This window comes from Folsomia candida, unplaced genomic scaffold (assembly GCF_002217175.1).
Source record: "Folsomia candida strain VU population unplaced genomic scaffold, ASM221717v1 Fcan01_Sc016, whole genome shotgun sequence".
In the NCBI taxonomy this organism is placed as follows: Eukaryota; Metazoa; Arthropoda; class Collembola; order Entomobryomorpha; family Isotomidae; genus Folsomia; species Folsomia candida.
In genome coordinates, this window is record NW_019091208.1 from 963407 (window position 1) to 981268 (window position 17862).

The following is a 17862-nucleotide window of genomic DNA, read 5'->3' on the forward strand; positions in this document are numbered from 1 at the left end:
TCTCCACGCTCTGTAGAAAGTCGTTCGTCGCCCGGATTGCATCTGGAACTTTACCCAAATGTTTCAAATGTGTCGCTCGACCAAATAAAGCATCGCGATTGGAAGGATCGTTCTTTAGAACTTCGTTCACCAATTTTAAGCCGTCTTCATTTCGCTGGAGGAAGCCGTACACATTTGACAGTAAGTTTTTGAACAACGCGTCATCTGGATATAACTTAATCGTTTCTTCCAGCCAAAGCACGCTTGTCTCATCCCGTGTGGACTGAGCGATACAGAAGCGCAATTTTCTATCTGATTCCTTCGTAATGTTGCCCCTGCTCAATATTTCCTTACATGATATCACAAATTCTTCGGACGGTCCAATTTGATGCACTACCTCAACATCTGGTTGATACGCTTCAAAGAACAAGTCAACACATTTCAGAGGCATATCTCCTACAGAAGTGGTTAAAACGGTTACTAGCTCGGCATGCTTTCTTTTAGCTTCAACAATCTTTCTTGCCAATGCTGATTTGGCAACGTATGGGAGCAGAATTTCATCCGTAAACTTATCCGGCTTCAGCGTGGAGACGTGTTCCTTCCGCAAAATGGGTCGGTTGTCAATTTTCCTGGCCATTTCCTTCACCCAGTTGGTAATTTTCTCTGCTTGTTCAATATAACTCTCGGAAAGTCCAAAATGTCGCATTGCTTTGACCTGTTCGTTGGCGTCACTTATCATGCGTTCATCGCTATAATATTTGCATAGTTGGAGCATTGCATTGGGGTGCTTTCCTCTGGCAGCTTGTTTCCAATATGCCACGGCTAGTTCTTTGTTAAGCGGGACACCGTCACCAGTAAAATACATGCAACCTAACATATATTCTGCCTTATGGCCGACTGCATCATGACTTTCTTGACTACATTTTGTATACCAAAACTCTGCTTTCGCGTGATCTTGTTCAACACCTAAACCATTATGGTACGATGAGCCGAGTGCATACTGACATACGGCGACCCAGTGTCGTTCACGCTCATCCAAAATTATATTGTTAGCACCTTCCTCTAAAAGTTCAAATCCGGCGGTAGCATCTGGGTCGGAAACCTGACCGCGAAACTTCATCCTCGCCAGCCAGTATATACCTTCGGTATCATCTAAGTTTTTGGCTTTAATGTAGCACCTCATTGCCTCGTTCAAGTCAATCTTGGTATCCCACCCCATTCTGTAACGGTGGCCCATCATTGTATAACTCTCTCCGGTGCGCAGTGCTTCCCGTGTCATCCATCTCCTCCGGGTCATAACACCATCGCTAGTTGGGTCGTCATTCCAGTTTTTTATACGTTCATCAAAACTCATTGGAAGTCCTTCTTCATCTTCAGGATCCGCAATTAGAATAATATTTGCCATAATTTTGCAAATGTCTAACTTCTCTTTCACACTTTTCGCTAAAGTGGGCTCTAGCACGCAGAATCTTTCATAGTTATCTATAGCTTGCTTCCAGCGACTTAGGCCTCGGTAGGCTTCCGCAACTCGAAAAAATGCCTTTGACCACTCCGGCCTTTGTTTCATTGCTTCCAGACCATCTGCGAGTGCCAGCTTGTAATAGCTTTGTTGCTCCGTGTCGGACATTTTCTTCGATATCATTTTTATATATGTCTGCGATCTGTTCGAGTAGAGCACCCCTAAAAGGTCGTTCGGCAGGTTTTCAGAGACGCCAATGGCGCGAGTGTAAGCGTCACGAGCTTCATTAAACTGGTCAGATGAATAGAACAGGTTGCCTTCGTCTTTGAGAAGTACTGCTCGCCGGTGGGAGTAAATGGCACCCTTCCTTGCGTCTGCGCACATATCATCAATATGCTCCTGTGGGATGGAAAGAACGCCCAAAATTCTGCGAATATTGGAGACATGTTCCATGAACTCATCGTCATTTAACGTTTTTAGGGACTTGTGAGCCAACTGATTTCGAATTTTGCTAGCCTCTTCGATGACCGTGTTTTCGTTTGTGATATCAGCCTCGGTTTTGTATCCTTCGAAGATGGGTTGCTTAAGAAGGAGGGTGATAAGTGTGATATCCCAGGTATTAACATCTCCACTTTGTAGCATTTCCCTTTGGATTTTTTGAAAATTCTTGTACACGTTTTTGAGCTTGGATAATTTTTGAATCAATCTGTCCCCGAAGGATTTCGAATTTGTCCATTCGCAACCTTGCGAGGCAAGCCAGCGGATAAGGAATAATTCCTGAATAACTGACGTCGTCGATACTAAAAGGAGTTCGAGTTTATTGTAGTTGTCCATTGTCGTCTTCTGAAATTAAAATTAAATATTTGTAAATGCTATGTTATCAGATGTAGGTAAATACATCCGTGTTCATAACCCGAATTGCGAAATAATATACCTTTAAATATATGCAAATTATCTGGTCACGAAAGTGAGCACATGCATGCAGACAAAGCAATTACGGGTACTTTATTTAGATCTGAGGAGAAATAATAATGTAAAACTTTAATCAGTTAATCTAAATATTTATGTAGCCAATACATACCAGCACCAGAAGTTTTCTAAACTGCAAGACAAAGTTGGCTTATTCAAGTTTACGCACGGTGGAGGTTACACGGTGGACGAAATATTTATACGGTGGAGTGTTGCCAATCATAAAATTGGGAATGAAATCTGCAACATGCACATAAAGTGTGGAGAGCTCTATGTTTCAACACTGATAAAAAAGGGAGATAACGAAGGAATTTATACCACGGTGGTTATTCCCTTGAACTTGTGGCGTGATATTCCTGTGATAAACATATGTAGGACTCTAGTTATTTATGTACCATATACATATGTAACTCTTTTCGGCTGGCAATGAGAATCATACGGATCAAGTATTATCGCATCGCGTAATTCTGTTCTATCTATAATAGAATTACACGATAAATATTACCGTAATATTATTACGTATGTATGTATGTGTATGCTTAATAAATATTAAATATGTAATTAACTAATTAATTAATATTTACTTAATACATATTCCTCATGTGTGTACTGCTAATCATATAGAAGTCGCATTCAACCCCTCAATAAATACGTATGTACATAAATACAATATTCATTATTATGTATTTATTAAGGGGTGACACCCCCTTTATGGAAATGTCTTGTCCGTCCGTCCATCCATCTGTATCCACGATAACTCCAGAACGAATTCGAATTTTGACATGCGGTTCTCGCTAAAGTGTTTCTAATTTTTAAAGAACAGACGAGTTCGAAGATGGGCGTTGTAGGTCGCAAAGGCACGTCGCCAAGGTGATGACGCCAACGGTCAAAGATGTCGAATTTTTTGTTCCGTCATTTTAGACGTATTTTTGGGCGGGAATTTCAGAAATGGACATCATTTCGACGCGGGACGACCCCATGACCGGGTGGGAGGTGTCGAACGTCGAAAAATGACTTCTGTCATGGGGGTGCCTTCTGAAACGTATGGTCGTGTACGTTCGAAGTACGTGGGGTGTCGAAACGGGGCAAATTGAGACTTAGGGTGATGTGAGACAATGACGGGAAAGTGACGAAGGACTGTTGGCGCATGTTGACGGAAGGACGGTTGACCTAATATGGCCATATAGGTACGTACTAACTAGAGCTTTTCCACAAATATTTCTGTACTCAATATTAATTCAATTAAAAAATTTCGTAAACAAATATAAATTCAGGATTAGTTTATTCAAAATTTATGTATAAATGTATTTGTCTAAAGTATTTATTACGGTGCGCGCATAGCGTATGACTAAAGTCGTGTTAACGGGTTGGTTTACGTCAGGTGCTACCCTCTTATCTGGGCTGTTGCCGAAAGGAGGAGAATTAGGGGCATTTTCCGAGTCTCAATCTTCTCAAACGCTGTGCAAAATACATTACATGACAGCTCGAAACTTCGCATCGACCTCGACCTTGTGATGGGTGACAGAGGGAAATCCGGAAAAAACCGCTTATAAGTTGATAAAGATAATTTTTCCGAATTTTTCTACGTTGGTCCCAAATTTTTTCGTCCACGCAGCGTACCTCTACGTAGATCTTTAAATTGCATAAGTTTCAATGTGTTTACTAAAATCTACGCAGTCGACGAAAAAATATGGGACCAAGGTAGAAAAATTCAGAAGAATTATATGTATTAACAAATAAGCGTTTTTTCCCGATTTCGCCCTCTCCCCCCACAAGGTCGATGCGAAGTTTCGACCTAAATGTATTTTGCACAGCGAGACAGGGAGAATGCCCCAACCCCGAATTCTCCTCCTTTAGTCACACTCACGGCTAAATTTAGTGAGGTGAGGCCAGCTTTGGCCTCACTTCACCATGTCTCATCTTGCTTGGATTAAAAAAAAAACGTAAATTTCCCAGGACTTTTAGCATTGCTTATAAATATACACACTGCTACAAAATTCTAACGGGGGGCACCACCGTAATAATTTCGACGAAAACTCTAAATCCAATGATAGAATATGACCTGTAAGTAATTTCTAAAGCTATGTTCGACCCGTGTTAGAAAACTGAATTGATCCTGAAAACTGAATTAGAAAACTGATCCGGGTGAATTTGGAGAGAGGATTGGTAAATTGTTGAATTTTCCAAAATAATTACAATTCCTGCATTATCTTAAATGTATAAAGCTTAGAATTTTTTAGAATAATACGACCTCTAAAACAATTGCAACGTTAAACTTTAGGGAAGTGGAACTCCAACCCTTGCCCGATTTCGAATTTATTGACACTGATTACTTAACGAGAAAACATTAATTTCAACATTACGTTGTTGGCAATCCCGGTCGGGAAGGCTTAGATAAGTTGGGGCGGTTTGCGAATCTTCATTTCGGTCTTTTTCAAGGTATAAATCGGAGACTCCCAATCGAACCAGAAAATTCCTGCCGCAGATTTGTCTTCGGTGCTCGAATTAAGATATTCCGAGTTCAGATGAGCCTATCTACTTCCATAAAGCGTTAGTGTTAAGTCGCTGCCTGCCTGCCTGACTCTGTGATCGAGTCCAAGTTACCCCGTAGAGGAGACAAAGAATGAAGCGGAACAAAAACTGCATGCATGAATTTTCTGCATGAGTCTCACTTCGCCTGCACGTGACTTTCGCGTATGTACGTGGGTGTTTTATTATTGGTTTTCAAAATGTATGTTCCGCACTGTTTCTGGCCAAACTTTTGATGATATAACAAACTTCAAATACATTTAGGATGCTGTGATTTTTTTCAGTTCTGTAAGTTATCATTAACGCTAGCAACAACTCATCAAAATTTACCTCGATAATATGCCAAAATTTACCTCGAAAATATGCCAAAATTTACGACTTGATTTCATTATCATCCGAATACCGTTTATCCCTGATGTCTTTCTTTAAGTTTCGATACGAATAATAATCACTAAGGGTCAAGTCTGGACTGCACGGGGTGTGGTTTGTGCATGTAAAGAGATTTTCGTCTTCAGCAGCCCTCTAAAACAGCCAGGTATTTGGTGGTGCGTTGTCGTCTAAAAAAAGGCCAACTCTTTATTTTGACCCCACGTTTCTTTTCAACCGCAGGACGCAGCACCATCGGGGCTCCTGCACACACAGCCCCATTTATTGTAGTATTTCCAGCAATAAATTTTATAAGGAGGAGACCTTTGGTATCCTTGAAAATGGTCATCATCAATTTTTTGTCAGATTTTTGCACTTTTCAATTCACGGGCGGTGGCAAGCCCTCGTGCTACCACTGAATGAGTTATTATTTGGTCACCGGGTCATAATAGTATACCCAAGTACCATATCCAGCTAATAAAATATTGAGCAGATTCAAGTCTTTATTTAATAGGCTAAAATTGGCATTGCAAAAGTCGACTCGGTCCTGTTTGTGAGATGCCGAAAGCAATTTTGGTACCCAAAGGACGGAAACCATTTTTATACCGAAGTCTTCAGTTAACATGGAACAAATTGTTGTTTTTGGAACACCCATCTCATAATACGACCTCTAAAACAATTGCAACGTTAAACTTTAGGGAAGTGGAACTCCAACACTTGCCCGATTTCGAATTTATTGACACTGATTACTTCTCGAGAAAACATTAATTTTAACATTACGTTGTTGGCAATCCCGGTCGGGAAGGCTTAGATAAGTTGGGGCGGTTTGCGAATCTTCATTTCGGTCCTTTTCAAGGTATAAACCGTAGACGTCCAATCGGACCAGAACACTCCTGCCGCAGATTTGTCTACGGTGCTCGAATTAAGATATTCCGAGTTCAGATGAGCCTATAAAGAATATAAGTAAACTCTGGTCAAGAAACTAGCACTGGTTTAATGGATGTTAACGAATTTACGCACATGGGGGCATTCCTGATACCACCACCCACCGTGTTCCTCCTGAACACAATAACCGCTTTTGGATTCATCTTTGTCATTGTCACGTGTATTAAACTGGGCCTCATTATTATAACGTAAGGCATCGCCTGCAAAATACAGAATGTACGTCAGACCAGAACCCAACGCCTCCGATTACACACCGCCGCGCCGCCAGACGCCGATAGAATTTTACGCGCCGCCGCAGTCGATCATATTTTCTATTCCTACAACATTGTGGCGCCGCGCCGACACGCCGCCGAAAAATCTTCCAAAATGGGCGCCGCTGCCGCCGACAAATTCGTCGGCGTTGACTTCTGCGTCAGACGTAACTTTCATATGTATATGGGCTGGATGTGTTCGCGCTTGCGTACATAATTTTGTACATTTGTACATGCTGGCGAAGAATTATCTGACCAGCCTAGAAAAGATTCTCATTGTTGACACCTTCTCATATTTTTAGCACCTAACCGGGCTAAAGAATGTTTTGAACCCCATAAGGAGGGGTGACTCCAATAAATGGATATGTTGTTGACATATTTTGTTGCCCAATTACTTAAATGTATTACGAATTATTATTAACCCATTATTATTAAGGGGTAAAAGCCCCTTATAAGGTCGTTAGGGCCGTCTGTCCGTCTGTCAGTCTACGCGTTGGTCCTATAACTTTTGAACCGAATGACATAGAGACTTGTTATTTTGAACGTTAACCCCTAACGTCAAGGGACAGGACGATTTCGAAGATGGACACTGTGATATCGTAACCTGTGACGTCGTCACAGTGACGAAAAAGGACAACAAAGTTTTACATACGTGTCAGTTTTGGCATGTGACACATCATTTTTAACTATTTTCAACAAGGAATTCAATGGTGACCTCCGTTTTGACGTCAGAGGTCATCTAAAGGTCACAGGGCATATCTATGTCATTTTAACAGGAAATTTACCGCTGATTTGAATGATGACCTTCATTTTGACCTCAGAGGTAATATAAAGATCATAGGACATATACATCTCATTTTCACAGGCAATTTTACGCCGAATTCAGTGGTGACCTCCATTTTTGACCTCAAAGGTCACAAAACGGTTAAAAAATGTTAAATTGCCACATGTTAAATCTCATTTCAGTTTATCGTAGAGTAAGAATTCAAGCTTCGTTTCAGAGTGAGAGTGCAAGAGTCTTGGTGTTTGTGTGTGAGACAGAAGGCATGGCCGTGTGTAATTATATTAATCTCTTCTCAATTTAATAAATAGTTTAATTAATTTGTCTTGATTAGTGGTCACTATTAAATTATAAGTCAGCCGATTCATAATATTTATTTGTTGGTGGAATTGGGACAATAAAATCAGTTTAAAGTGAACTAGTCAACGAGTTTTTTGTCACAGCACATTACAACAGGAGAAGCAATTTTTCCGAGACGGGTCCCAACGGGCAGTTGGATAAATCGCGGTCTCAACACACAAATGTCGAAAACTCGTTAGATGAACTCTATTAAATTTAACAGATTTTGAACACTGAATAGTAAACACTGAACATTTTGACAAGCGACACTTCAGTGACCGTGTTAAAAATTTTCAACGGGCAAAAAATAATATGATATTCATTTAAGCGTATGAAACACTTCTTTCACCCCTTGATTACATGCGTTGTAACGGTTTATTTATCCATATTTTGTTGTATCTATTTGTATCCACTTGTTGTACAATTTGACTTTTATACTCTTTCTTGCCGGAGCACCAGATCTTCAGTACGTTCTTTCGTTATCAAGACCAGAAACGTTTAACCCAGAAAAACATACGACTGAAAACTCAAGTAACGAAGGAGTGAAATCCGTGTATGCTAATTAAAAATAATTTATCATAAAAATCTTTAAAGAATCTTAAAAATCTTTTAAAAAAGCTGCTCTTATTGAATTATTATTATTGCTCGAATTTCCAAAAACCCTCGATACGAGCTGTAGAGAAACAAAATATGAATCTGATATTCTTCTCCAACCGTTTAGTTTTATATTGTTGATAATTAACTTCATTCTCATGACAACCTGACATGGTTACATATGACCCGTCACGCTGGCCCTGCAGAAATCGGGCCAGCTGGCACCTGCAATTTTAATAACCCCGGGAGACCTCCTGCCAAGCCATATATATATATGTGACCTGCTGACAAATTTACGAAAAGTGCTGGCCACAATTCCTCGGAAAACATTAGTATTACCACTGCTATTGCACCTTCTTATCTTTCGTATGCAAATGCAAAAGTCTAAAATATTCTGCGAAAATCAATCACCTGCAGTTCCAGTGTACCCAGCAATTTTTAGTCTGTACTTATCTTGGGCACCCGCGACCTTGAAAACGTCATACATCGCGTACCTCTTCACCCCATCCCAGTCTTCCAGGTCCATTTTCAACTGTGTAAATCCCTCCACTGTGAGTTCGTGGATTGCTTTCAAGCCTGGTGCAGGATTCAACAAGAATTCGCATACTTTTACACAATATTCACATTGAAATTGGTTTAACCTAGCGAAAAATCCCCTCCAAGACTTCCAAACCCATTCTCATAGTCTATCCAAAACCTTTCAAAATTGGTCCTCTCCATCCCTGGTGGGGTTGGGGTCCCCCTTCGCTGAATTATGACCCACTCCTTGTCACAGATTATCTATTTGAAAAGATATCTGCTAGTAAATATTTATTCACTAATCTTGTAAGTACATATGTAAATATGTAACAAAAAAATTCAGCACAAACACAAGATACAAATAATTAATAATTTACCCGTTTATTCCGAAACATTGAATCAGTAAGATTGTTGTCATAGCCGCAGGACGTCGTTGTTTCTTTGTAAAAGTCTGAGTAAGTCTGTTAGATATTAGGATCATAAGGAATTTTGCTTTTGAATTAAACTACTTCACCCAGCCGATATTATGATACATAAGCTCGCTGCCCTCTTACATTGTTGATGTAGTATTTCAAAGTGTCAACCTCCATCAAGATTGTGGCTACCCCTTCAGATAAGTTGGAACTTGTGTTCCTTATCTCCTCCAAAGTTATGACCTGGTCCCTTTGAAGGGTTAAGAGTTCCTTCGCATATTTGCAGCTCTCATTAAATGAAGACTAGAAAATGTGAACAGTCATCACTTACTACGTTGAAGTTTCACTAAGCAAAAGCGACTAGTTCCTCAAATTAAAATTCAGATTTACAAAGCAGATGCGTTAGAATTTAGGCGATAGCAAATTGCTATTAGCAATATAATTGTTTGCAATATAAGACCATGTTTCCAGATCCATCTATAAGGTCGATTAATATAAATTGGAATAAATTTTAGTAAATATAAAATTACGGCCACCTTTCGAACTTCGCATGCCAGTATGTGCGACCGGTAATCTGAAGCAGCGTAGTCTGGAACCTGAAACATTTAAGATTTATTCGTAATATTGTTCATAAACTTCTGGGAACCCCCATTAAATACAAATTTCGTCTAGTTGCAAGAGTTACAAATATCCATTTGAGCGGCACCCAAATATGTCGTAATAAAATACCGAATTTCACACCCGCACATTCCCTATCTTACTCGTAAGGGGTTTAACACTAGCGGAATACTTCTTGGTAATATAAAAGTATATGGAAGTTCTTATACTAAGGCTTAATATTAATGTCAATTAGCAATTTAGGCACGTCCATTGATCTCCGGCCTCTATGGTTTTTAGTTTCGTTCTTGTGATTGCTGTCTTCCTCCTTGCCAGACCTGACCAGATTTTTAATCTCAATTTGCAGACTTTCTAAATGCTGGGTAAATCTAGCCTCCATAGCGGCAAGGTCATCCTTCGTAGGGATGTTTGACAACTGTGCGGTCAACTGGAGGAAATTATATTCATATCATGAATTAAATGTGAAAATTATATTCATATCATGAATTAAATGTGAAAATTATATTAGAAATGATTTCTCACGCGTTCCAAAATATTATTCATGTTGCTTCGAGACAGTTCTTCCTCAGTACGATCCGCCCCTTCCACCTAAAGCAATAAAACACATTTCTAAACAAAACGTTAGCTCGATAGAGTTGTTTTAACGAACATACGACTTGATAAAATTCTTCAATAGTCATTAAGTAGCTGGAAAGTTAAACTTGATTTTAAATTTTACATATATAATTCGCCTAAGTGTGTTTCCTTTTTTACTTAAAAATTTATGAAGTGAGTCATTTAATTGATAGTTTATGCCACTCACCAAGTTACAAGATTTTTGCCAACCTCCTAAAAATATTAGGAGGATAAGATACGATGCAGGCTCCATCACTGAGGAGTAGAAGGTCACTACTTGTCGGGCCCCGATTTCGATCTCCTTTGGATATGTTGTAGTACTACATGAGTCTAGAAAAAGTGAAGGAGGGTTAGACTCCATGAGCCCATTTACGCCCGCCACACCCCCTCAAAGGCGCCCAAACCCCCAGAGTTGTCGCACTAAAATCATCGCCAAAAATCGAGTTTTGGTCAGATTTTCAAAAAATTTACATTTTTGTGATCCCAGATAGTTGCTCTATCATATCCAATAGCAAACTCAACTTTTTTGAAATTTCGAATTTTTTCAATACATACGCTTGGTCAGAAAATCTTCGAAAATATTGAAAATTTCAAAAAAGTTGAGTTTGCTATTGAACGTGATAGAGCAACTATCTGGGATCACAAAAATGTAAATTTTTTGAAAATCTGACCAAAACTCGATTTTTGGCGATGAATTTAGTGCGGCAACTCTGGGGGTTTGGCGCCTTTGAGGGGGTGTGGCGGGCGTAGATGGGCTCATGGAGTCTAACCCTCCTTCACATTTTCTACACTCATGTAGTACTACAACATATCCAAAGGAGATCGAAATCGGGGCCCGACAAGTAGTGACCTTCTACTCCTGAGAAATTAGTAATGTCAAACAGGAAAAAATTTGTCTCGTATTTATGGCTTACTTAAGATTGGCAAAGTCTGGTTTAGGTCTTACTTGGCAATGGTGAGTAGATCCGCTCTGCTTGGAAATTGATCCTTGCACACTTAATAATCATACGTTACTTTAATAATAATTTTTATTGAAAGCACAATATATACGTATTCAGATCTGTAGTAAATAAATATCTCTCAACCTGGCAGTTTAGTTACTCTAAATACTATTTAGATAGATTATGCAATCGCGTATATTATTACATTGCAGTTCACTGTAAATAATCTAGTAACAAATATTACCGAAACGCACAAGTATATTTATGACTCTACCAAAGTGGTAATGATAAGCTGTACCGTCTGGTAATGGCTTGGTAATAAAGTGTTGCTATCATGGTAGCGAATTTTCACTACCAAAGTCTTATTACCAAATTTATTACCGAGAAATCATTACCTGCATGACTTTACTGGATTATTAAGAGTGTAGGAATCCGCTTGACGATCTACAGTGCATACTTAGGAGGAGAGACCCTCTACATGTCATGTTCAGATCTTGATGCCCTTTGGATATGTTGGAGTAAACTATGAGTCTACTAAAACCCTGAAATGGTTTGATGCCATGGCCCCATTTGCGCCCGTAACACCCACTCAAAGGTGTAAAAAACACAAAAAAAACCTGTTTTCATGTATTTCAACTGTCATCAAATATCCAATTTTGCTCGGATTTTCATAAAATTTACACTTTTGTGATCCCAGATACTTGTGTGATCATATCCAGTATGTAGCAATCTCAACTTTTTTGAAATTTTGAAACTTTTCGAATAATTCATGAGCAGTGGAATTTGGGCAAGTATCTGGGATCACAAAAGTGTAAATTTTATAAAAATCCGAACAAAATTGGATTTTTGGTGAATTTTAGAAGTTGGTAATTTTTGTGGTTTTCGTCCCTCTATGTGGGTGTGGCGGGCGCAAATGGGGCCATGGCATCAAACCATTTCAGGGTTTTCATAGGGTACTCCAACATATCCAAAGGGCATCAAGATCTGAACATGACATGTAGAGGGTCTCTCCTCCTTAGTTATGTATGACTTGGCGAATTATGGATGCATTGCCAGTTTAATGGGTCCTTGAGTATGGTTGTGTAGGTAATCGTTTCCTGTGTCTAAAAAGGTATGCACGTCAATCTGCTCTTCCTCGCACATGAACAAGATTACTGCGAAAGTTGTGGCTAACTGTAGTGTGAGTGTGGTAACGTGTGGAACTCTATTTGTCCCTAGTACAATATTCGAATACGAAGATTAATTTGCTCTATGTGGACGTTGGCTTTGGAATTACCTTCTAGTTTAAAAAAAATTCCATATAATTTTGGTATCACTGTTTGCTTTATTTTTAGGAAACTCAATCACTTTTTTTCCAGATCTTGCCTTTCAACCCAAATTTTTCTAGTTTTAGTCATGACTCAATAATTGGTGACATATTTAAATCAATGGAAAGCTTATACTTTATTCTATTCAAACATAATTTTTTCGAAAAAATAATTTCCGCCCAGCGCTCCTTTTACTCCCGTACTATAGTGGACGTTCTTCATGTAGATTTTCATTAGATTTGAAAAATGTTGATTTCACGGCCTCGCTCTGCAACCTGGGTCAATTTACAAGACTGGTTTCGACCGTTTGCTCGGCCGAGCTCATTCCTCTCATTTGGAGGCTGTCTGGGTCGTGCGGGACGAGTATAAAACCGCTCGCCTTCCGAAACTCGCCTGGTGGGTGGAAATGAACCAAAAATTTCAAAAATTGAGGAAAGCGACAATCTTACTTTGAAACATATCTCCGGCGCATTCTTAACCCTCGCGGTTTGTATTGTCTTTTCAGTAATCTTTTTACAGCAAGAATTGATAAATTCATCAAGGTCGCAGCAATTCGATATTTGGTTTCGCCAGTTTTTTTTACATTTATTGCGTACACAGATTTATTTAGTTTTGAAGATTGCTACAAAGAGAAAAGCGAGGATTTGCATTGTTACATATTTGTTTACTTTCTTTCAACAAGAACTCCTGAGGTAAGTTTTAAATGCTGGTCTTGCAAGGGTTTATTTAATGTTGGACACAATTTGGAAGAGATATTGCTTATATGCATACTGCATATTAAATTCTTTTAGTTGATTTATTGATCACAGTATAAGTTGTATTCGCAGAGTTATTCAGTAGGAATTGATAATAATGCAGAAAAAAAGGTACCAAAGAGTAGAAATCGTAAAATCTGACTACACAGAAGTCGTACGAAATGAGTCCAAACTTACAATGGGATGAGATTCTTTGAAATAGATTGTACACCGAAGGTAAAAAATGGAAAGCCTTTGATTCGGTGGCATTTAAATTAAGGGAACCATTTGTGGATTTTCTATTAAATGAAACTATATTCCTGGCATAATAATATCACATTAATGGTAGCGAACAAAAATTTTCTGTGCAATGTATTTATTTACAGTTGCCAAACAAACAATATATTTGAAAGTTTGACGCAGGCAATGCGTGCCGTTACTGAAGCAAAGGTAAGATAATGATATTCATGTATAACCTTCGGGCATGATGTTGGCGTTTCCCGAACAGAATTATACCATACGAATCAAAATTGGATTTCATTATTATAATTATATAGCTTCCACCAGGTGTAAAACTACACACAACCAACAATTGTACTTCTGCTAACCACCTCAGTCCCGGAAGGTATTGATTTTTTTATGAATTTTATGAGTAATTACCCAACCCTGAAGTTGATCAATGTTGAATTAACTAACTATTTAGACGCTGTATGTAGTGGGACTAGAAATCTCATTAACTCCAGGAAGTGTCCAACTAAAGCATTAATCTGATAGATTATTGTTGGTAAAATAGAAGATATAATTCCCGGCGAAATAATACGAAATATGTTAGGATCACTGCTCATTTTGTAAACTAAATACTTAACAAGTATCCACAAAAATCAGTACTTCCGTGGCCCTTGTCCAACAAAATGGCAACAACTGGTTTTTATTTCACACTCCTTTTGTCTGCAATTTTGGCAGCAATCTGCTCAGGTGATGGAGCAATTGTACATGAAAACCCAAATGGTCAGAATTCACTGGACATCATCCTTTCTAAGCTGACGGATTATTTCGTCCCGCTAGAGAACTGCACAATGATGGTATGCTCTCCAGATAAACTAGCCTGGGGCACCAAACGGCCAACCTACGGACCAATAATTTTACTTGAATACGATAGCAAGATCAGTTTAGTGACAGGGAGGATGATTCATAATACATTTTCTGTATTGCGAAGGCGCAATCGTGTCGCACATTGTTGGGCTACGTTAGCCATTCTACCAGAAAAGGCAGGCTTGCTATTGCCCACCAAATATTATATTATTGTGAATATGCCATCCTTCATTTACTCCACCTTGCGGTCACATTACTTCATCATTATGACAGAGACCAAGCACGAGGTGAAGAGCTTTAGAAAAAACAATTTTAGAAAAAAAAATATTTTACGTTTTCTTCGCATATATATAACTGAAATTATTTTATTGGACGTTGGTAGAGGTGATAATTCATTGTTAAGGTTTGAGTATCACAACATATATAAAATTAAGAAACCCACTTTTGAAATGGAACCTTCTGAAGACTGGTATCAAATAGATTGTGCAGCATCTGAATGTTTCGACCTGCTGGTCCTATTGATCAGACGTATCGGGCGGCTGAACAAATACTTTTGGGCCAACAGAGGCACCCACGACGCAAACTTAGTCAGTAATTTGGTTAATCTTATTGATATTCGGAGTCGGCGTCCTTCGCGGTATTCGTACCAGCAGATAGCAGAGTTAACCTCGTTTCATGGATTTCTCTGCTTTCTGATCCAACAAGACGTGATGATGTATGGTTTGGCAAATTTCACGCCATTTCACTATTTCGACCCATTACAGAAAATGAGCACCTGGGGACTTGGACGACACGATTTTGTCATGCATGACGTACAAAAGTATAGTTTTGTATCCTGTTATGGTGTTAGAGGAAATTCCCCGATGTTAGGGACGCTAAGTAGCCCGTTTGACGGTGCAAGTTGGGCCTTAATTGGAACATCCTTTGTGGTCGTGGCCTTGATTCTATGGTTTAATAGAAATCTGACCGATGGTGTTTCTTATTGTTGGGATATCCTTGGAGAACTCGGCTTCACTGTCGGTGAACGAGGCAAGATTTAGGCGAAAGGCGTATCCTGTATTCAGGATACGAACCCTTGTGGCAATGTGGTTAATTTGTGTGGGCACTATTTTATTAAGCTGGTACAAAACTTGGTTCACAATGGAAATGATTGTCCCCACGGTGTTCGAGTCACCCTGGAAGAGTGTGATGGACGTGGAAGGGATTCAAGTCCTTATGCCTTTTGATTTACTGGCTGGAAATATTATTAGTATGGTACCCCAAATTGACTATTTTCGCTATAAGATGTTCTACTTTGAAATTCTCGTCCGCTGTGAGAAAGTATGGAAAATGTATACTAACGGAGACCATAATGTTGGTGAAAGGAAAACGGCGAAAGAATTATTTCAGAAACTGAAACCACATTTTGGAATGGACGATAAGCTTAGATTCGTAGGAAATGGGACGTTTGCACCACTGGGTAGTTTAACCCAAACATATAGTAAAAGTGTGCTAATTGATTTCCCCATACAACCAGTCGAATATGATGAGCAGGACAGTTACGGGGTAATAAGAAGTTTAAACACTTGCGGGAAGGTGGCGTTAATGAACGAAAAGGAGAATATACCTGCAATTACAAATTATTTGAACGATGATCAGCGAAAGGTGACATACGTAAAGGGTGATGGAGACTCTTTCTTTTCGACCGTTAGAGGTTGGACTTTACCCCCTGTCAGAAGTAATTATATCGAGAAACATCTCAAATCGTTTATATCTTCGGGAATTTTGACGCATTTGAAAGTTGTATATAAATTGTGGACGCCTCCAAAGCTACTAGGGCACTATGGGAATTGGACTGCCCCCAAAGTCAAGGTGGTTTCACGGTTAGATTTTAGTTCTAAGGTAACAACGGGTTTTTATGTTTGCGGAATTGGTTTGTTAATATGTATCTTGGTATTATTTGCAGAAATTGTTAAACATAAACGTATTCCTCAGTGAACTGGGACCATGTTCCTCTGACAAAATTGTTATAAATATAATGAATGCAAAATGCTTACAATGTGTATTATTGAGAAATTGTCATTTTTAGTGCTACAAATTTATCTTGAGGTAGATTAATGAAACAGTTTTTCTAATTTGATTTCGTTCATTTGAGGAGCATTGAGACTATGGATTAAGGATAGTGCGTGCTAGAAGTGAGCCGGGCCTGGGCTTCAAGTGGGCTAGCCCGGGCCCGCCCAAGCCCATTGGGCTCTGGGCGGGCGGGCCTGCCAGCAACCGGGCTTGGGCGGGCCTGGGCTTTTGAGGAACCAAATTTAGCTGGGCCGGGCCTGGGCGGGCTTTTGCCCAGCCGGGCTTGGGCTTTTTAGTAAAAGCCCAAGCCCGTCTCATATTTCTTTGGGGGTGAATGAGACACTATTCAAAATTGTAGCACACCAGTAGAACTACATGGAGTGCTTGATGTTTTTTTTCAATTCACCAGTTATTTTTTTATACATCAGAGTTACTTGTTTCTTTCTGTGATCATTACATAATGTAATTTACGTTATATATATACATACATACATACGTATGTACATATCCTTATTGCCCATGCTAAAACCACAGCAATCACTACTTCTACTTGATACATATTCAAAACGTTTTACACTAAGGGAATTTGAAATTAGTCCCAGATAATGCACAGCTTGACACAGCTACCTGTAATCAATTAAAAGTTGCAACTCTTTCAGGACGTTTTAATTCAGGTTTAATTTTTACCTTCATCTTAATAAGTAATTTAATTTTCCAAATTTTAGGGTGCCCTTCAATAACTATCTTGAATGCTAGGTGTTTTTGGTAACCATTCATTTAAACCTAGCCTTGACAAAAAGCCCAGTGGGTAGCCCGGTGGGCCTGGGCCTGGGCGGGCTTTTTTCACAAAAAGCCCAATGGGCTTGGGCGGGCCTGGGCTCAATTTTTCCGGTCCTTGGCCGGGCCTGGGCTTTTGAGATGGGCTTTTGAACCGGGCTTGGGCGGGCCGGGTTTTGAAAAGTCCAGGCCCGGCTCACCTCTAGTGCGTGCTATCAGATTAGCTTCTTATGTATTTTGGAGCTTAATTTGAATTTGATCGATATAAACAATCGATGATTTGACTGCTTTTTTTTTTACTGATACGATATTTTCTAGTTGTTTTTCATGAAAATTTTTGTTTAAATAAATTTTTCAGTTGGTATGTGTATGTATGTATTTACATACGTATGTTGTGTAAACGTCTGCAAAGTTAAAGGACATTCAACGTAAAGAAATATCGATTAGCACCACGTAAATTAGGATATTTATGCATATGTCCATGGTGGTATTTAACGTGGAATTGATTGATTCATTGATTGATTGAAGTTTTTATTAATGGTATCGTATGAGGGTCAGCACGAGTGCTGGTTTTCAGCCCTA